The sequence below is a fragment of the Calliphora vicina genome, chromosome 2, assembly GCF_958450345.1.
Source record: "Calliphora vicina chromosome 2, idCalVici1.1, whole genome shotgun sequence".
Taxonomy (NCBI): domain Eukaryota; kingdom Metazoa; phylum Arthropoda; class Insecta; order Diptera; family Calliphoridae; genus Calliphora; species Calliphora vicina.
In genome coordinates this window covers 61688394-61694818 of record NC_088781.1, presented here as the reverse complement: position 1 = coordinate 61694818, position 6425 = coordinate 61688394, and positions in this window count along the sequence as shown.

Genomic DNA, 6425 nt, shown 5'->3' with positions numbered 1-6425 from the left:
TAAGGTTATTTGTGGCGTCTTTAATGTGTTTGGTGATTTCGTGTTTAATTGTATTTATTTCAAATATGTGTGTTTTATTTTTTAAAAATGTGTATTTTGTGTTTTTTTTTTTCAAATATGTGTAGGGTAATTTTCTTGGTAAACCCTTGGAAGATGACTGGATGACAACGCTAAACGTTCAATTTTCCTATTGTCGACTAATTTCAACCTGGTATATTCCTAGGCATCGCAACTCACTATTTCTGGCCGCAGCGGATGTTTTCTGCTTGGCCTGCCCACCTTCTTCCATGGCAAACCTGTGACCCATTATTTTTGGGTTTGCCCCTAATTTCACCCTACAGTCTTAAAATTAGCTCACTTACCTTATTGCTATTTTACTCGTCCACCATTATTTTCATTTTCCTCAGTAATTTGTGGTGTTTAAAATTTGTGTTTTGAAAGTGTATTAAAAGTTTAAATTGTTGTATATTTGTGAGTTTGTTTAAATTTTTGTTTTATTCAATGTGTGTATTTACGTATTGTTCTGTTTCTTTTAGTGTATTTTAATATTTAAAATTTTTACTTTAAATGTAAAAAAAGTTTTAGATTTTGTATATTTCTGTGTTTAAATTGTGTTTTATTCAAATTGTGTACTTTTGTGTTTTAATGTTTTTTCTTTATACATATTTTTAATTTTGGTATTAAATTTTCTTTTCTTTTTCACAAAAAAAACGTTTGCACCAAAAAACCAATAGACCAAAAAAAATCTTTTCCTCTTTTTAACCTTTTGTTTCTTTTTCCACCTGTTTCATCACTAAAATCATTTTCCCGCCCTTTTCCATCTTTTTCCCTTGCCGATCGTTCCCGGAACAGCTGTTTTCAAGGTTGTATTCAAACATAGCAATGTTTTGTTACCTTCTTCTTATTACCTTTGAATGCAACCTTTCAGGGGGCATGTCGTTCATTGGGCGACATGACTTGAAATCCGTGCCCATGAAATAATAGGTTCAACTGTTAGAATTATCCTCATTTAGCATTTATTAGAATCCAAAGAAAAATGTATGATTTCTATGGTATCAGATTATAATATGATGTAAGAAATATCAAACATCTACATTATATTTATTTCGTTTACACATATTATTATACCCTACACCACCATAGCGGGGTGGGTATATTGGTTTAGTGCTGATGTTTGTAATATACCAACACCCACCTTAAAGTATACCAATCTGCTTTTTTTAAAAATAGGAAAATTTTAATGTATTGTTAGAATTTTGTAAATTTAAATATATTTTTGTAAATTTTAATAATTTAAACAAAAAGATTAAAAAAAGTAAATAGAATAATATTTTCGCTTTTCAATAAAACAAGAACAAGAAACAAAATATACAACTTACTTGCAGTCCGTTGAAAGATCTTTCATGGTTCTGCGGAGGAGGTGAGAGGCACGACGGTAGTGACAATTATGAAAATTGTTGTTGTTTTAATTGTACTTTTTTTTTAAGCTTTCTTCCTCTTTTCCCAGATTTTTTGTACTTTTGTTTTACTCTTTTTTTTCTTTTTTTTTTTTGCTAAATTCTTTTACATTTTATATTTTATATTATTTTGATTTGCACACATTTTTTAATTATTTTATTTTTTTTTTCACTTCGTTTTCTTACAGTGGTTTTAATTTAACTATTGTGTTATTTTAATTTATTTCAAGGCAAAAATTTTATGTATTTTGTATTTTTTTCAATTTAAATTTTTTTCTACAATACTTCTTTAATATTTTCTTTAAATGTAAACCACTGTAACACTTCACTATGTATACCGGTTGTGCTCGATGTATAATTTTTTCTTTTAAACAATTTTGGCTATTTTGTAAGACGTTAACCCACTGTACGAATCACAAAAAATATAAGTGGTAATGATAGTTACAAGATTAACAAATTACCTAAAATATTTCACTAAAATCTTCTTAATATTATTTATTCTTTTTTTTTACTATTTAGTATTTTATCATTTATCTTTCTTCTGAATTTTCAATTTACACTAAATTCTTTGTTCAAACTTCACTTGTAATAAGCTAATTTTTATGTCGAATGATCTTATGTTCCAATTCCGTTGTATACCGTGCCGTTCCGAGTTTTTTTTTTTAAATTCTGCTCTCCTTTTGTGTTTCATTTATCCTTTCCATGACATTCTTCTTCTAGGTCTCGGGTATAAAATTGTCAGAAAAAAAAAGTTCCAGGAAGAATTTCTTGAATTTATGAAATTTGGATCAAGATACTGCTTAACCCTTGGTGGTAAGACAAAACCTACACAATAGGGATTCCCAATAAAATTAGTTGGAGCAAAAATACAAATTAATAGAAATTACCCACAGTGCCAAAATTAATGTTTTAAGTAAAATCGGCAGCAACGTTTTCGACCTGAACAAAACATGTTACATTAGGGTGGCCCTTAATAAACGAAAGTTGGATTTTGGCCATTCTCACCCTCCAGTTTGGTGAACATTAGCAAAAAAATCATCCTGAAAAAATTTTAGGTAAATCGGTTGGGGTTAAGACGTGCCGCAAGCCCTCTGAAGTTTTGAGATGCATTTACAAGGGGAAAAAATGCATTTTTTTCAGTTTTTGTAAAAATTTTGCCATTAAAAAATTACTTTTGTAATTTAATTTAAAAGAATCGAAATGTGTACGTAATTGTCGTTCTAATGAGACATAAAAAACAGAAATCGGTCAAAAAATGTTAAAGTTATTAAAAATTCGCCAGGCCATTAAAGTGTCTCAGGCCACTAGAACATGAAATGTAGGAACAAAATTAACATATTTTGAGAAATATTAAAATAAAAGCTAATTTTTACTTAAAATATGTCCATATTTACTTGTATATGAGTTTTTGTCTTCGTAGGATACCGTTAACCTATTCTTAGGTATGAACAAAAAAATTTAATTTTTTTAACGGCAGTTTCAAAACTCCATTTTCAAATTTTTAAAAATTTTGTTAAACAAATTTCAGAATTTTTTGATCATCTCATTGGGATTTATTAAGAGTATAATAGGGAATAAAAATGTGAAAAAATTATGAAAATATCTCTTATAGTTTTTCCGTACCTGCGATTTAAATTTTGAAATTTTCGAGAAAAACCAATTATTTGGCAATTTTTAGGCCAATGAGCTCTATTTCCTTACTCTTATGAATTTTAAGTAAAACCTATTAAGAATATTATAGTCCAGATAATTCAAAATATACTCTGAAACTTCTACTAAAATCGGAAGACGTTAACCCTTAAATCGTGAAGGTCAAAGGTAAAATTTTTCAATATTTGGAATTTCTCTTGGAAAGATTTCGAAATGATCGAAATGTTGTATATTTTTGGGCCGATTTTGATGAAATTTAACAAAAATATAACATAAACTCTAGGGTTTATAATAACAGCACAAGAATGGAAATTAACGCTTAATGGCACTTGGGGTTAAAATGACACCAAACTTTTAAAATCATAATTTTTTATGGTTTTAGAAGTTTGGGGTCATTTTAACACCAAGTGCTATATAGGGTTAATTTTAATTTTTCTGCTGCTTTTGTAAATACTAGGCTTTGTGTTATATTTTTGTTAAATTTCATCAAAATCGGCCCAAAAATATACAACATTTCGAACATTTCAAAATCTTTCCAAGAGAAATTCCAAATATTGAAAAATTTGACCTTTGACCTTCACGATTTAAGGGTTAACGTTTTTTGATTTTAGTAAAAGTTTCAGAGTATATTTAGAATTATCTGGACTATAATATTCTAATTAAGTTTTGCTTAAAATTCATAAGAGTAAGAAAATAGAGCTCATTGGCCTAAAAATTGCCAAATAATTGGTTTTTCTCGAAAATTTCAAAATTTAAATCGCAGGTACGGAAAAACTATAAGAGATATTTTCATAATTTTTTCACGATTTAATTCCCTATTATACTCTTAATAAATCCCAATGAGATGATCAAAAAATTCTGAAATTTGTTTAACAAAATTTTTAAAAATTTGAAAATGGAGTTTTGAAACTGCCGTTAAAAAAATTAATTTTTTTTGTTCATACCTAAGAATAGGTTAACGGTATCCTACGAAGACAAAAACTCATATACAAGTAAATATGGACATATTTTAAGTAAAAATGAGCTTTTATTTTAATATTTCTCAAAATATGTTAATTTTGTTCCAACATTTCTTGTTCTAGTGGCCTGAGACACGTTAATGGCCTGGCGAATTTTTAATAACTTTACAATTTTTTAACCGATTTCTGTTTTTTATGTCTCATTAGAACGACAATTACGTACACATTTCGATTTAAATTGAATTACAAAAGTCATTTTTTAATGGCAAAATTTTTACAAAAACTGAAAAAAATGAATTTTTTCCCCTTGTAAATGCATCTCAAAACTTCAGAGGGCTTGCGGCACGTCTTAACCCCAACCGATTTACCTAAAATTTTTTCAGGATGATTTTTTTACTAATGTTCACCAAACTGGGGGGTGAGAATGGCCAAAATCCAACTTTCGTTTATTAAGGGCCACCCTAATGTTACATATGCACAAAGAAGCTTAACCACACCACAGGGAACCAGATTCTCAGTTGTAATTTTTTTTCCGACACTATCCTATCCCGGAAAGAAGCCGTCAAATTGAATTTGGTGTAAATTGTGTGGTAGTAGCAAATAAAATCTGTGCACAATTTCGTAAAAATTGGATGAAAGGATACTAAAAAAAATGTATTAGAACCAAATTATGTTTTTCTATAAAACAGAATTACCTTTAAACAAACATTAACTGTTGCGAGCTAAGTTGTGGATTTCAGGCCAATCAAAAACGGAAAGGAAGATCGTTTCCTTTCAAAGATACTACCTAGACTTTATGAGAATTTGCCTTAGCAACAAAAATGACAATTTAGTGATTGTCATTTACATATGTTCAACATATTTAGACACTTGCAACTAACTTGGCTCCACTGTTCGTTACGAATTTCGACCAGTTAAAACAAATTAACGTACAATTCAAACAAATATACTATTTTATATATTTGATGAAACATTTCTTTTTTTTTTTTGGTAGTCAAAACAATTGTTACTACTGTTAAAAATCCCGTTTAAATGATTATTCCCCAACCAAAAATACTAATAAGCAAATAGTTTAAGAGAAAACTATATATAAACGAAAAGTTTTTTAATATTTTTGTTTAATGATCTTTTGAACAAACTCAACAAACAGAAGAAGCTAACAAAAAAATCTTTGTCATAGAAATTTATGGTGGCACATGTCATTACAACCATTCGGTCCAAAAGTGCGCCCTATATTTAAAAAAAAACGAACCAAGGTATGGCAAAATTTTAAAATTCGAAATTTGAAATGCCTATAACTAGGAAATTATAAGAGATAAATAGCAGACGTAAGCATGTTTTTTCAAGATCTAGCCTTCTAGAGCGCTTTCCAAAAATATAAAATTCTTTGAAATCGGATGGGAAACAAAAAAATGGCACGTGTTTAAAAATTTTACATGTCGAAGGTACCCTACTTTGAGCCCCCATAGCGCCGCCCTGGATTATTTGTAGGGCCCATTTTAATAACTTAAACTCGAATGCTCCTTGCCTACACCCAACTCAAATTTTATCGCGATCGGACCAGCCGTTTAGAAATGCCAGATTTATTTCCAAAAAATTTCGATTCTGCCCCACTGTGCATTATGAAACAGTATACTTTGTTCAAATACAAAGCAACTAACATTTTGGAAGTCAGCCATAATACGATAAAATTTGGTACAAGCTTCTTTAATGCCTCAACGACGAAGCCTATTGAATTTAGTTAGAATCGGTCCATTATTTCTCCTAGCCCCCATACGATTGCCCTATCTGAAAATAGTTAAGCTCTCATAAATACCTTAATTATATAGATATCCAAACCAAATTCTGCAAAAATTCACCAAATTTTGTGATGATCGGTCCACAATTAGTCATAGCTACCATATAGGCCCACATCCGAAAATAACTTTAACTAGCATAAATCTCTTAAAAATATTGGTATCCTAATAAAACTCGGCACAAATAATTTATATATATACAAAAGTCATGTAACTAAATATTATAACGATCGGTCCATAATTAGTCATAGCTCCCATATAATGCCGGCTTACGAAAATCATTTTAATGAGTGTAGATTTCTTAAAAATGTTGGTATTCAAATAAAATTCAACACAAATAGGTTTCATATATGTAGAAGTCATGCCACCTAGTTTTTTTTGCGAATGGTCCATAATTATATTGGTGTAGGGTATCATATGGTCGGGCTTGACCGACTATACTTTCATACTTGTTTTTAATTGGATTTTGTTTTTGCAAAATATTACTATGTAGTATGTACTTTGGGCGTGTGTGAAACGGTAGCAAAGTACTGTAGTATGTAAAATTTTGACACTGTTTAGTA